Genomic DNA, 15,686 nt, shown 5'->3' on the forward strand with positions numbered 1-15,686 from the left:
AGCATCATCATGTGCAGGAAGGCAGTCACCTTTGTCCCGTTCACTTTCAGAATGGTCATGACACCACCATGGCCCTTAAACAATGCACAAATCCCTACCCCAGCTGCTCTGCGCCAGCTCCGCCTGGTGGCCAGGGTGCTGTTGGCAGCTCATGGCCTCAGTTCTGTGGTTGAGGAGTGCACAGTGGTGGTCACAGCACTGCAGAGGGACGCCAATCAGCTACAGGCCCTACTGCGTGCTGGCCCCCCCTTCCTGGGCTGGGGATGGAGCTGGTGTTGGAGGAGTCTTGGTGCCTGGGCTCTGTGGCGCCAGCCCTGTTCTCTGGAGTTCTCCCTCCCCACTCGGAACCTTTGAGCTCCTCGGTGCACAGCATGCACTGCAGTACAGGGATGGCACCTTGGTCAGGGTCCAGCCTTGCCCAGCAAGGAATGGCCTCTGATATCCCCAGCAGCCGGATGCACGGTCCCTGGTAAGCTTGCTGCCTCCAGACTCTGCGAAGTCTCTAGTGACCTTGCAGGCACTGTCCCTGCCAGCTGTGTCTCTGCACCTTGGGATGTTCACTTCCTCACGCTGGGCCCCCAGCCCTGCTGCCTCCGCCTGGGGCGAGTCCCTCTCCTTCCCTGGACTGCGGTTCCTCGTGCTCCCTACTGTCCTCTCTTTGTGCCCACCTCGGTGTCCTGTGGCCGTGTCCTTCAATGAACAGCCGTGCTCTGAGAGCAACAAAGGTTCTGTCTTCCTAGGTCAGAGGTGGGCACCTGGTCAGTGACTAGTGAGTGAAAGGCTACTTCAACTGCCAGCGCCGCTCTTTCCTTTCAGGAAGCTGCCCACCTTGTACCTTCCGACCACTGCAGCTGGCTGGCTGGTGGAGGCTGCATCTTCTGAGCCGTCACCTGATGACCCCATGCCCTGGCCCCAGTTCTGAGTGTCTGTTCCTTTACTGTCCATGCCATGGACCCTGCTTGTTCCTGAGGTGCAGCCTGGAAGTCTCTGGCTGTATGGATCCAGGCTGGATTGCAGGGTAGCTGTTCCTGGTGCTCCCTTTCCCACCTCTCCTCTGCCTCTTCCCTTAAGCTGAGGCACGTGGTGCCTATGAAGCTGCCAGCGTCCCTCCTTGGTCACGCCTGTCTCCTTTCTTCATCTCTTGGCATTTACTGAGCACCTACTCTGTGAGGCCTGGTGCTGGGTGCTGGGGACCCACCATTCTATTCCATGGGCTCTGCTCTGTGTCATCACCCACATCAGTATGGAAAAGGGCCTGGTGGGGAGCAGAGGTGGCTCTGAAGTCTAGGTGCTGGAACTGGGCAAGGCACCTGCCCTCCCAGCCTGGGCCTCAGTTTGTTCACTGTAGTCTTGTAGTCTGTTTATGGCTGAGGGACTGTCCCCACCAGGAATGGTGGAGAGTGACCTCTGCAGAGATTGGGAGCAGACAACCTCAGGGCTGCAGAAAGGCTGCTTATGTGAGAAACCCAGTGGGAGCTGGGTCTAAAAACAGGGCAGGAAGCGGAGGGTGCGTGCAGGGGCATGGACAGAAATACAGCAGGCCATGCCAGGGCAGGCAGCCTCGCCCAGTCCCCACTGCAGTTCCAGGTCCAGCTCTGTCCACGTCCAGGAATTCAAGCAGGGTCCTTTCATCCCAAGGTGAAGAGGTCTCAGCCCAGAGCCTTGGGAGACTCCTTTGTGTGGTCAGATTGCCTACCGACCAGCTCCACAGAGGAGCTAATGAAGCCAGTGACTTTGTAGCTGAGGAGGGACGGGCCAGCAAAAGAATCAGTCGCAGAAGCACCTGCCACACAGATTGGCCTGCAGTTCCCATCTCCAAGGCGTGCTAAGCTCTTGCCAAATCTGTACATCAAATGACAATTTGATTCGCACACTTGGATTCCTGCGTGCTGGTTGGCATGGAGCGTCTGAGCTGCAGTCCTTAAATCTGTCTCCTGCCACGAGGATAGGAGCCTGTGCTTATTAAAAGCAGTTTGGTTTTTTTTAAACCAAAGAATGCTAAGTGTGTCTGAAAAATAAAAACCAACCAGAAAATGCATTGTATCTTTTTTGAAGTTGTCATCTTTACATATATGCATGGTGTCGGGCACCAGCTGGGAACAGGAGTCTGAGAATATTGTGAGCAAGGCCATCTCTGCAGAAGGACCACTCCCTCCGTGTCACCAGGGACTTGACTCGTCTGTACGTCCTCAGAAGACTTCAGTGAATGGCCCAATCGCCAGTCTCAGCCCCGCCTTTGTACTTTGTAGTACATTGTTTCCGGGTGTTGGGGGGAGTATCTTTCAGATGCCACTGGCAGCTCAGAGTCCATCTCTGTGCTCTTGTGCCCACCATGCCCCACCTGGGCTACTGTTCCCTGACTTAACCCAGCTTCCACTGATTCAGCTTTGAGCTGGGTACAAAGTGTGGGGGCTGCAAGCTCCACTGTTGGTCAATACTGCACCTCCCATCACATAACCGGGACCCAGTGACCGACTGCAGAAGCATCAGAGGAGGGCCATGAGCATGCCTTTCACTTTCCCTGGGGTCAAGACGTTGGCACAGAGGCCTTGGTCAGTGGAGTCTTGGCAGGACATTCCTGCTGCCTGCTGGATCCAGCTCAGTGGGGTCATATTGGTAGCACTCGGATGCCAGTGTCCCTGACCCTGAAAGCACTTCATCTGGTACTTGCCCTTTGGCCCCGCCCACACCAAGGCCCTGACTCTTGTGTCGGCCTCCCTGACTTTGGTGGCTCCTACACTGTCTTGGAGTCCCCTGCTGCTGCTTTTTGTTGCTTGGCATTTATTCCAGGGCCTCAAGAATGCTAAGCACGTGCTCTGCTCGGAGCAGATCCCTGGCCTCTGCATTCCCAGTGCTGTAGGTCCACGTCCCCATCTTGTGTTCACCTTAAAGTTCACACTGAGGCTGCATTTTTACCTAAGACCTTAGGCAGTCACCAAATGTGGTAGACTGGCCGATTTCCAGTGGTTAGCGACCACCTCTGCCCTGGGTCCTACCACACTTGGGACCCTCCAGAGGAGGGAGAGGCTGAGGCTTCCTTCCCCAGAGAGGGTGACTGCATGCCCATGCCCATCGTGAGATGAGGCGCAGCAGCTCACCTTTCTCTGTGTAGCGTGCCAGGACTTGGATCCTGGGATTCTGAGAGTCCCCAGTCATGGGATATTGCTTTACATTTGTTAGCTGTCTTCCTTTCCAGGGTAGATGTTTTCAGCCCCAGTAGACCATAAGCAGGGGCAGCACCTCCTTTGTCACTCTCCCCACTCTGTGCTTAGTGCAGCACCCTGCTCCTGTCAGGTAATCAATAGACGCTTGTTACCTAACTAAAGGCAAATTAAATGCTAAACAGCACTAATTGCAAGCTGTTGCAAGATCCTGGCTCTCGGCAAAGAGAATTACTTGTGATTGCCAGGGGTTTGCTTGTGGCCCAGGTGTACGAAACATGAAATTGTTCTTTTCTAACTGCTTCTCTGTTCAGAGGGAGGGCCATTCTTCTAAGATGGCTGCAAGACAATGTTGTTGAGAGGGCAGGACTCATTGAAACTCAAAATTTCTGTATTCTACACTGTGGAATCTTGTTCAGGAGCAAGATAAGTGGATTTTTTATTCCATTTCCATGAAAGGAGACAACTAGCAGCTATAAGGGAAATCAAGAGCTTAATAGTATATTAGTGCATTAAGGGGTGGAAGTTTCTACGGGACTGTGCTGAGCCGGTGTCGAGTCTCTCTGAACGTGGGATCCTAGAATAGACACTGAAATGGCCCGTTTACAAATGGTGATCAATTACTTATAGTGACAAATGAACAGTGCAGTTTTGTTTCTGGCTGGCTGGAAGCGAGCAGCTGCCTCTGTCAAGGTACGCATCCGAGGGAGGAAGCATCTATTTTAGTAAAGAAAAAATAACGACAATAGCTTTTCCAAGACAGCTACTTATACCTCATTTATTTTTATTTAATTTCTCTTCCCCTGAGGATAGCTAGGCAGCTCTTATGAGGCAGCAGAAGGAACGGCAGTCAGAATTCCCACAGGCGCTCTGGGCAGCGTGCACCTGGCCAGTGCTTGCTCTTCTGTCCCTTTTTATTAACAGATGTGGGGGAGGCTGGTCCCTCAGGTCTCAGGTCAGTCAGTCCCTGCTGCTCACACACACAGGCATAACCTCTGTTTGGAGCATCAGCAGTGATGACTGATAGTCACATGCTTCACCTTATTGCCCCATCTCCAGGTGCACAGAACTGTGGTGAAAACCCACTCAGGACTCAGCCCCGCGGGGTGAGCAGAGGGTCACTGCCATGCAGTTCTCCAAGATCCCAGCTTTGTCTCCATCCATGAGGGAATGGGCCGTCTGCTGGCAATCCTAAGTGTAAATATATTTTCTCCTGTTCCTCACAGTTGCTTTTCAAGATCATCAAAGGTCTTGGGCAGCAGATCTATGCAGTGGGTAGGAGGAGTGGAGATTGTGTTCAGGAAGCAAGTGACTCACTTGGCTCATTTAAGTGATGCAGATGGGTATCCTGGAGAGGACAGGAAGCACCCCCAAGATCCAGGGTTCCCTGGGAAAGCAGACCCACTGCAGGGCACCCAAGGCACTGCGAAAGCTGTTCCTTCAAAGCAACAATCCCTGAAGACTGTCCCTTGCAGCAACTGTCACATTACAGAACTCTGGGCTGTTTGAACAAAGATCAGACCTACTTTAATAGAGATTATGGTTTCATCAGGATACAAGTAAGATGGATTTAGGATCTTGTTAAAAACAAAAACAAAAACTAACTCTTCTCATGGAAGTGAGAAATTCCCAGGAGCAAGGAAATCCTTCAGAGTGAAGACGCTCTTCAAACACACAAAAACATCTGTGGTAACCCTTGTGACAGCCTTGTCTAGTCAGTCCTTTGAATACAGTCATCTGCCTTTTCACTCTGGGGTTGCATCTTAAGACCCCCAGTGATGCTGGAAACTGAGGATTGGACTGAACCCTATATGTGCCTATAGTTTTCTTTTTTTCCCTAACATATGTACCCATGGGAATAGTTCAATTTAAAAAATATACACAGTAAAGAAATTAATGACAATCACTAATAATAAAACAGAATAATTATAAAAGTTATGTAAGTATGCTCTCAGTCTCAGAGTATCTTTAATTTTTTAATGATACTGGGAATTGAACCCAGGGTCTTGCACACGCTAGGGAAGCACTCTAGCCCTGAGCTGCACCTCAACCTTTTATAAAAATATTGAGACAGGGTCATGCTTAGCTGCCCAGGCTGGCCTTGAACTTGGGATCCTCCTGCCTTAGCCTTGGAGTAGCTGGGATTACAGGGGTGCACCTGGCTCAGAACACCTTATTGTACTGTCCTCATCCTTGTTCTTACTATGCCTGTGATGAAGTGAATGACATAGGTGCTGTGATGTAGTGTTAGGCTACTATGTGAAGGTTAGCTGGACACAAGCACTGAGAGACTGTTAATCTGATAACCGAGACCGGTATGTAGTTGGCTAATGGGTGGATGGTACATACAGTGTGGATACCCTGGACAAGATGATTCACATCCTGGACAGGGTGGGGCAGGATGGCACATGATTTCATAACCCTACCCAGAATAGGGTGCAGTTTAAAATTCATGAATTGTTTATTTCTGATATTTTCCATGTAATATTTTTGGACCATGGTTGACCCTAATGTAACTGAAATCAGAGAAAGCAGGGAGGACTACTTTACATGGATTCAAAGAAATAAGGAAGGATTTCGAGTTTCCTGATTGGTAGCTACACTGGCCCAGATGTACACTGCTCTGCTTCCCTGCTGATTTCAGGTCAGTTCAAAAGACACTAAGTCCCTACTAAAATATTGTTTGCTCACATAGCCAGATTATCAGTTTTCATCTAAAATTCTCTCAGAAGAATACTGCTAAAACTAGAATCCTTTCAAAGACTCCCACATAAAGGCCTGTTCTCATACTTACTTTATTCTGAACAACAAATAACCCTCACTTTTTTTGTTTGTGTATTTATTTTAACTATCTGGATATGAATTGGAGTACACCTTGCGGAGGAGACAGAAGAAGGACAGAGGGGGAGGAAGGGACTGATTTAACACAGACTGAGTGAATTCCTAGTGCCATGTCATTATTTTTTTTTCTGATGTTGGATATATTAGATGTTATTTTAAATAGCTCTTCTAAAGTGAACTTTAAAAAACAATATAGTGGGGCTGGGGTTGTGGCTCAGTGGTAGAGCGCTCGCCTAGCACGTGCAAGGCCCTCGGTATGATCCTTAGCACCATAAAAAAAATAAATAAAATCAAGGTATTGCATCTAACTATAACTAAAAAATAAAATTTAAAAAAAGCTACAAAAATACAGTGGAGATAACCCTTGAGATTATAAATAGCCACATTTTTTTTTTAAACACAACTGTTCCAACGTTATGTGAATAGTCCTTATAACTGACAGTCACAGAAGAGGAGAATATGAGACAGAAGCAACATTTGAAGAGATAATGGTCAAGAATTTTCTAAAACTGATGAAAGACATGAGGCCACATATTCAAACCCAAGCAAAACAAAGACAAAACCACACATAGGCCCACCTTTAAAACTCCAGAGAAAAGAAAGACACATTCCTTCCGAAGACAGAAGACTTGGCAAACTCAAGGACGAAAGCCAGCTATAACTAAACAGCATCATTAAAATGCTGAATGAGAATAACTGCCAACCTAGAGTCTATATTCAGCAAAAACATCTTTTAACAAGGACAGTGAATAAATGCATTTTCATATGAATAAAAACTGAATTGATTCCTTGGCAGCAGATTCACAACTAAACAACTTTTATTGTGTCCTCTCTCTGGAAAAGAACGAACAGGAACAACAACAGAAAGAAGAGATGGAGAATTTCAACAGCTGTATAAACCTGACCTAACTTGAAAACCCAACAACTTGACAACTCCAAAATGCACACTATTTTCAAGTGCACGTAAAGTAGTTCCTAGAACTGATCATATGGTGAACCATAAATGAGTCTCAACAAATTTCAGCAGATAAAATCTTAAAGTTCTCTGACCACAATGGACATGAGCTAAAAAATTGACAACAAAAATATGGCCGGAAAATCCCCCAAATGTGTATAAATTAAGACAGTTCTATACAGCCATAGGCCAAAAAGATGGAAATTAAAACGAGGTTTTTAACTGAATGCTCCAAATCAGTCTATGACAATGCAGCCACAACAGTGCGTGGGGTAGGGGGTCCTTTATAGCTTTGAACACCTGACTTAGAAAAGAAAAAAGGCTGAAAGTCAGTGATTTCAATATTCATATCATAATGGCAGGAAGAGAAGAGCAGATTATGCCCAAAAGAAATAAGGAAGTAAAAAAGAGCAAAAAATCAATGAGAGGAAAATGAGTAGGAGATCTATTTGAAAATCTACAGACAAACCATTAACAGGAAGGAAGGAAGCGATGTCACTGCAGATCCAGGGTGACTGACAGTCCTGGTTTTGGCACTAAAGACTATGTACTAGGAAACCCTTCATTTCCTGGCAAACAGAACAGTTGGTCACCCAGATCCACCAGACCTGGTGCTAAGAGGGTGTTGAAAACAGTGTTAGGCCAACATGCTTGACAACTGAGATGAAGTGGACAGATTCTCTGGAAAGCACAAGTTATCCAGGGAGACACAAGGAGACACAAACAGAACTTGAATCAATTTTTCAGCACTTCATACAAAGAAGACCCCAGGACCAAATGCCTCTGCCAGTCAAAATTTCTAAACATTTAAAGAAAACAAATTAACACAAGTATTACAAAAACTGAGAGAACAAAAAAAAAAAAAAAAGAAAGAAAGCACTCCTCAGTGTGCCCTGTGCGGTGAGGATAACCTCAGTGCTAAAACTTGATAAGGACGTTACAAAAAGGGAAAATGCTGGTCAGTCTCTCCCATGAGAAAACCTAGGACTTAAACCTTTTCTGTAAAGGGACCTGAGAGTAAAATTTTTGTCCTTGTAGGTCATTCGATCTCTGTGACAACTCAGCTCTGCCACTGTGATGCAGAAGCAGCTATAGGCACAACATGAATGTGTGAGCATGGCTGAGCATCTAACAAGACTTTGGGACCAATAAACGGACAAGTGGCCAAAACAATATTAGCTAATTTAATCCAGTGGTATATAAAATAGTTATTCTAGGAATTCAAAGTCATCTGAATGATAAAAAATTATCACATTAACAGAATGAAGAAGAAAAAACATTGGGTCATTTCAGCAAATGTAGAAAAATCGGTAAAATTCAAACAGTTTTTACAATTTTTTTTTTTTTTTTTTTGGTACTAGGGATCAAACCCAAAGGCACTTTACCACTGAGCCACATCCAAGCACTTTTTTTTTTTTGAGACAGGGTCTCTCTATGTTGCTGAGGCTGGCCCTAAACTTGCAATACTCCTGCCTCAGGGTCCCAAATAACTGATATTACAGGCGTGCACCACCATGCCCAGTTATAAATAAAAATTCTAAGTAAACTAAGACTGGAAGGGAACTTTCTGAATTTGATGAGAGATATCTATAAAAACATCAAACAAAAACTCCCATACCCCAAAGGAAACAACATATCATGTGGTGAAATATTTGAAGCAGCTGAGGAGAGAATGGGGTCTGCCCTATCACCTCTCACACTGTGCTGGAGATCTAGTGCAACGAGGCTTTTTAAAAATATAAGGATTATAAAAAAATAAATAAATAAAAGTTATTATTTGCAGATGACAAGACTGGGTAAGTCTGAAAGTACAAAGCTTATTAATTAAAATTAATGAATTTATCAATCATGGGATATAAAATCAGCATACAAAGTCAATCACATATCTACATTATATGCTAGCAATGCCTAATTGGATTAGGAATTTTAAAAAATCAATACACTTCATGAACATAAAAACTAGGAGAGGGAGCCAGGTGCAGTGGCACACACCTGTGATCCCAGTAGCTCGAGAAACTGAGGCAGGAGGATGGTGAGTTCAAAGCTAGCCTCAGCAGCTTATTAAGGCCTTATGCAACTCAGTGAGACCCTGTCTCTAATACTTAAAAACAGGCTGTGGATGTGGCTCAGTGATTAAGCACCCCTGGGTTCAATCCCTGGGACCAAAAAAAAAAAAAAAAAAAACTGGAGAGTGAAAAGAATGGAAGAAAATGTTTGCAAATTATATAGTTGATAAGGATTTAATATCCAGATTATATAAACAACTCCTGCAACTTAGCAGAAGGACAAACAGCCTCATTTAAAAATGGATAAAAGACTTGAATAGACATTTAAATGACCAATAAGCAAATGAAAAGAGAGATGTTCAGCATCATTAGTCATTGCGGAATGCAAATCAAACCACACTGAAATACCACTTCATACTAACCAAAATCTCAAAGCCCAAACTGAAAGACAGTAGTGAAATTGGAACCCTCATCGGTTGCTGGTGGGAATGTGAAGGGATACGGCTGCTGTAGAGAACTGTCTAGTGGGTCCTCAAAGGGGAACGTTTAGGATTACAGGACCCAGCGATTCCACTTAGTAATACAGAACTGCAAAGAGGAACTCGGATACTTGTGAGCTGGTGTTCATAGTGGTATTATTGACTGCAGCCAAAAGGTGGAAACAACCCAACCATCTATCAAGAAATGAATGGATAAACAGCATGTGTTACTCCCCAAGGCTTTAACTTTCTGTATTTTCTGGTGCTCTGACATCTGGGGCCTTGCTAACAAAGGAGCAGCTGCCCCTCCTGGGCTTGGCCAAATCCTAGAAAGTCCGGTTTTCATAGGAAAACTACCCCATCCCAGTGCACACCCAGACTACCTCCTTTCTGGAGCTCTTACCCTCAGGGCTGCCACACTCTCTCTAAGGCCAGGTTCCTGCCCCAGTGCTCTAGAGCTCTCCTTAACTAGCCAAGGCTAACCTGCCAGCTTCCTTTCCTGTGGAAACCACAAGAAAGGCTCCTTTCCACATCTCTCCTCACCCTTCTGCCTCCTGACTCGGGTGCTTCCCCAGGTGGCCTTGTGTAGCATGCTATGCCTCCTGTTTCTGGGGACATGTAAGTCTAAATCTCTTCCTTCATATCAGTCATCTCAAATCATTTTAAAATATAGAGAGGAATGTAGAGACGACCCAAGATAATATTATTCCTAGAATAGTAATTAAGACAATATGATATTGGACAACGACAGTAAATCTATAAACAAAATAAATACTTGCACAGATTTTTTTATGCTTTTTTAAAATTTGGAAATAATTTCAAACTTTCCAAAAAATTTTTGAATATGATTTGTACACAACACCTGTATGCCTTTAAGGGCTGAATTGTGTCGTCCAGCTCCCATTCATACGTTGGAGCCCTAACCTCGCGGTCTCAGCATGCAACCATATCCAGAGACAAAGCCGTAAGGAGGAAATCAACAAGAGGTCACTAGGGTCGCCCTAATGCAGCAAACTGGTGTTAGGACAAGAGCAGGTCCTAACACAGGGGCCATGGACAAGCCAACCAGAGAGGCCTGGGAAGAAACCAGCCCGAGCTGGCCAGCTGGGTGCCTTCAAACTGGCTTCGTGCTTCGTGGCCACAGCGACCGCGGGAGGACAGCGAGGTCATCAAGAACGGTCCTGGTGGCCGTCCGAGCGTGTCCTAAGACCTCATAGCGGGACGGCGCGGATGCAGCTGGGGCGCGCGGCCCACATGGGGCCCCCGCAAGCCCGGAGGCGGGGACGCGGCGGTGGCCGCTGAGGACGCCACTAAAAGAAGTGGGGCAGGGCGGGGACGCGGGCGGCTTCACTGTGCGGCGCAGGGGCCCCGCGTGACAGCGGGGTGCTGGAGGGCAACGGCGCTCGGCGGGGGACACGCGTGACAACGAGCAGGAACCGGGCGCTAGGAGCTTCGCCTCTGCCCCACGAGACTGCGCTTCGTTTGTAGCAGACGAAGACTCCGCAGCTCAGAGACGGGAACTCGCTACCCCAGGCCACACGGCCCTACGCAGTTCGCTGTGACCGGGCCTCACCTGACGAGAAAGCCCACGTAACAGAAACCCGCTGCCAAGATGCCGGTCGCCCGGTTTCCACTTCCCCGGGAACGGAACTTCCGGCGGAAGTTCTTTCGGAGGCGGATCCGCCACCCTGGCCCCGCCCCCTTCGCCTCGCGCTGCCCTCCATTCAACCAATCGCGGCTCTGTTTCTTATCAGGGCGGAGTCCCACTGCCCAATCGGCGAGGGTGCTCGTCGCTTGGCAACCGCGTCGCGAAGACGCGGGGTGGGCCTGGCCTCTGTTACCAAGGGTCCGCGCACCCCGCGAGGCGGAGCCGCGGGCAGGGCCGGGGTAAGGCCGCGAGCCACGGCGCACGCTCCCCGCGTGCATTCGGGTGGCGACGCGCGAGCCCTGGGGCCGAGGAGGAGCCGAGCGGGCGCCCGAGCGTCTCATGGCCGAGACCCACTGGGACGCAGGTTGTGGTTCGTGTGCCCAGCACGTCCAGGAGCGGCTGCCTGTGCCTGGCACGTCGTAGGCTCTGGGCTGCTGCCCACAGGGCGGTCCCTGCTCCCCTAGAGCTCCGCGACTTTTAGGAAAGCGACAGTGAACAGCGTGGAAGGTGATGGCATCTTCCCGGGATCTCGAGGATCTGACAGGGATCGTGTGCGGAAATGCCTCAGATCGCTCCAGTTTTACAAAACGTTTCGTGCCCCGTGTTCATTCACGCCCCACAGCAATCTTGAATACCATTAACTCCAGCTTATAGATGAGGACTTGGAGTCTGAGGGGTTTGTCCAGATCACACAACTAGAAAACCTCAAAGCCAAAATACAAACGCGTTTCTGTATCGTGGCAAATCTCTGCTCTTTCCCACTCTTCCCCTTGGACCACACATAGCCACACATGGCAATCCCTACCCAATCTCGCTCATTTTGTCTGGAAGCACTTTGTGAAATGTAGTGTGATTCTGGTCTTAGTTAAGACAGTTGTCCATATCATCCCTCCCCTCCCTTTCTCTCCTTTCCTGAAAATCTTAGCCTTTGAGGACGTCTTGACGCATTAAGCAGGCTCCTACATCACTTTGGAGACATTCATAGTGTTTTAAAAATTTCATTAGTAATCCTTAAGGGGTAAACTTACAGAAATGGCATAAATAAATTCTACTTGTACACTCTACGGTGCCTTTATCCTTATTTTATCCATTACCTTCAATTCAGCAAACGTTTATTCAGCGAAGGTCTGGGGATTGGAAAGTCAGCCAGGCAGGAGTGGTCATCTGTGAATATATTTGCCTCCATCCAACCGTGTCTTTGAGGACAAGGATTCTGTTTTAGTTATATAATGCTTTCCCTTTCCCCTCCACATTCAGTTTAATATTTGATTTGTGATAGGTGTTTGTAGATAATATGTCAAGAAATATTTACTTGAGAACTTAAATTTTGTTCTCCAATTTTGTCTGCCTTTTTCCTGCCCCTTTCCAGCCATTCACTGCTTCCCTGTGGACAGCAATTTCTCCAGCACTCATGCTGTGACCTCTTCGGCTGACCAGCACCTAGAGACAGAGCCAGCTCTGTGAGAATGTTCAGTAGAATGGTTCCTGTCCAGCCCAGAACTGTGGTCAGATGCCAGTGGCCACTCACAAGGCCATTGCTTTAGTGAATCTTCTTTACAGATGTGTATTGAGTGACTGTATGAAGTTAGTACATACTGAGAGTCAAGAGGGTTTCCTGGATGTCTCCTTCCCCTTCCAGGATTGAAAACTAAGCTGCATAATGAATATGAGAAATGGTGAGAAAAGAAATCAACCATAATTTTCTTTCTTTTATGCTACAAATGGTCTTTTTGTGAAGTGTATCTATCAAAAAAATACTCCTTATCTAGGCTTGCACAATTTTGTTGATTATATTATTGTAATATTCTATTTAAATATTAATTCACTTTGATGCCCTCACTATTTGGAAGAGGGGTGTATTTGAGGAAATTGTGATTAAAGAACATGAATATAATGTATTTCTGGTACTAAAGGCCTTCTTCTTTTTTTTTTTTTTTTTTGGTGCGGTGGATTGAACTCAGGGGTGCTTAACCACTGAGTCATACTCCCAGCGCTTTTTTATATTTTTATATTTATAGATAGTGTCTCACTGAGTTGCACTAGAACTTCTGGGATTACAGGTGTGCGCCACTGTGCCTGACACATCCCCACCCCTGTTTATGTTTTATTTTGAGGTAGGGTCTCACTAAGTTGCTGAGGCTGGCTTTGAACTAGCGATCCTCCTGCCTCAGCCTTCAGGGATTACAGGTATGTGCCACTGTGCTGGGCAAAATGCTTCACTTTTAACTTCTCTTTCTCTTGGTTTTGACCTCTGACTTTTATTTTGTTTACTTGTTTCAGGTGCCATCTGTTATTTTTCTCTCCATCTAATGTTGAGCACTTACTACGTTGTTGGCCTGGGTTGGGGTCCACATGCTTTTTTTTTGCTTACCTTCACAACCTGCCTGTGTAAAAGGAGTTGCTTTTCCCATTTTCAGGGACATGGGTTAAAGGACTTTATAAAGTGGATAAATGCTAGAACATGGCCTTTATTCCAGGCGGCCTGCTAATAGAACCTGTGTTCTTGACTAGTACTCTACCACTCTCCAGTGTTTGTATACTCCCCGAATCCTGCCAAGGCTTGGACTCTAAGAATACCTGCAATGTGGTAAAATAGAAACATGGAAATCAGGATCATGAAAAAAGGCACACAGAGTGGGAAAATAACATCAGGAGAGAAGAGAATGCACAGATCGTCGGAGATAAGGAGTAGAGTTGGACTGCAAATTTAGCTGCACATTTTGTCAACCCAAGGAAAAAAAAAAGAAGGAAGTTGCATCGTTTTGTACAAGTAAACAAGACTTTTGGTTTTGGTTTTGGTACTGGGGATTGAACTCGGGCACTCGACCACTGAGCCACATCCCCAGCCCTATTTTGTACTTTATTTAGAGACAGGGTCTCATTGAGTTGCTTAGTGCCTTACTTAGGCTGGCTTTGAACTTGCGATCCTCCTAAACAAAACCTTTTAGTTCCTCCTGGAATAACAGTTCTGTGTTACCTAGATCAAAGAGAACTTTCTCGTGGGGCTCATCTCAGAGACTGGGAAGGGCCTGGGTTACAGGTGGGTGAGGGAAGTGGAGGCTTAGCGTTCCACTATCAGGGAGTGTGTGGGCTACTGCGTTGGAACTGAATATTGAAATTAAAGATTCCTGAATAATCGTTTCCAGTAACGCCCTCTGATTGCCTCCACTGTGGGACTTTGTGAACAGTGTTATCCTGTCCCCTTGGTTGGTTCGGTCCTTTACTTGTTCATTTCCTTAGCAGCGATTCATTGAGCGCTTGCCCACTGCCAGGCCCTGCCAAGGCACTGAGGTGCTGCAGCAGTGGTCACCTCCCTCTCTTGGCACTCGGGGTGCCTCTGGCCTGTCAGTACCTCTGCCTGTCAGCACCTCCTGCAGGGGTGTTCTGGACTGCTTTGTTCTCTGTGATCATCCTTTAATATCCTGAGATGACACTTAGCATCCTATTTTTTTTTTTTTTTTGTACCAGGGATTGAGCCTTAACCATGAGCCATATCCCCAGCCCTTTTTATTTTTTTTATTTTGAGACAGGGGTTTCCTAAGTTGCTTAGGACTTCACTAAGTTGCTGGGGCAATACTCCTGCCTCAGCCTCCCAAACCACTGGAATTACAGGGGTGCGCCACCGCACCCGGCAAAACTTAGTATCCTACACAGCAACAGTCTGCCTGACATATGTCCTGTGCTCTGGTTTATCTTTCTGTACATTCCAAGGACCTGAAAAGAGGAATGGCAACCAAACAGTGAAAGCTTACTGCGTGCCAGGCACTTCAGGGATGTGAGCTGGAGTCCTTTCCTGGCTTTTAGTAGATTTAAACATTTTTTTTGGGGGGGGGGGAGTCACTTGCTCTGTGTAAAGCAAAGATAGTCAAATCACATACAAGTGTGTATTCAATCTCAGAGTTTATAGATTTACAGATGCACATGTGTGGACACGTGGTCCCTAGATTCCAGGTTAAGAATACTTGTTTTAAGGAGAAATGTTATTTCCATTTTGCAAATGAGGAAACTGGTTCAGGAAGAGGTTATTTAACTTTCAAGTTTGCACAGTAGATAGCAGAGCCAGTTTGACCCCATGTCTGCTTGACTCCAAGTCCTTTGTTTTTCCCACTGTCCCAAAGCACAGACGCTCAGTGAATGACTGAGGGATACATGGAAGCAAATGGAAGTCTTAGAGGGAGCTTCATAATATGTGTCCCCAGATATGACAGACCATCCATTTGACAGTGGAATAGACGAGGAGAGGTTTTTCTCAAGTATTTGGTTTTAACTGCCAAGATCTTTTGTGTTGCTTATAGTTTTTTTCAATGTAGTCAAGTGCTAATCCCCAACCACCTCCCCCAAGCTACCAGTTCCAATAATTTTTGCTTTTGGTGCCATCTCTGTTTGGCTGCGCACATTTTTTACTCTTGTGTTGAATTGTGTTTTCTCTGGATGCCAAGGCAGATGGATGGCACTTTTGTTATGATTCTGATATAAATAGCATCTGTTAAAAGCTGGACATCAATACTTCTTTGGCAAATAAACAAATACATCAGGGGAAGAGCCTTCTAATTGTGTTTTGGCCCGTGGTGAAGAAGTGTATCTGAAAATCTGTGA

The 15,686-nt window shown here is 46.4% G+C and overlaps 1 long non-coding RNA gene across 1 annotated transcript; it reads right to left on the minus strand.

Moving 5' to 3' along the window:
- Window positions 1-3,911: 3,911 nt before the first annotated feature.
- Window positions 3,912-11,093, minus strand: LOC114107226 (uncharacterized). The gene is made up of 2 exons (XR_003585306.2): window positions 11,016-11,093; window positions 3,912-4,662 (listed from the first exon to the last, which is right to left on the minus strand). It is a non-coding gene; the product is annotated as an uncharacterized lncRNA (long non-coding RNA).
- Between the last annotated feature and the right edge of the window lie 4,593 nt (window positions 11,094-15,686).

The sequence above is a fragment of the Marmota flaviventris genome, chromosome 3 (assembly GCF_047511675.1).
Source record: "Marmota flaviventris isolate mMarFla1 chromosome 3, mMarFla1.hap1, whole genome shotgun sequence".
NCBI classification, from domain to species: Eukaryota; Metazoa; Chordata; class Mammalia; order Rodentia; family Sciuridae; genus Marmota; species Marmota flaviventris.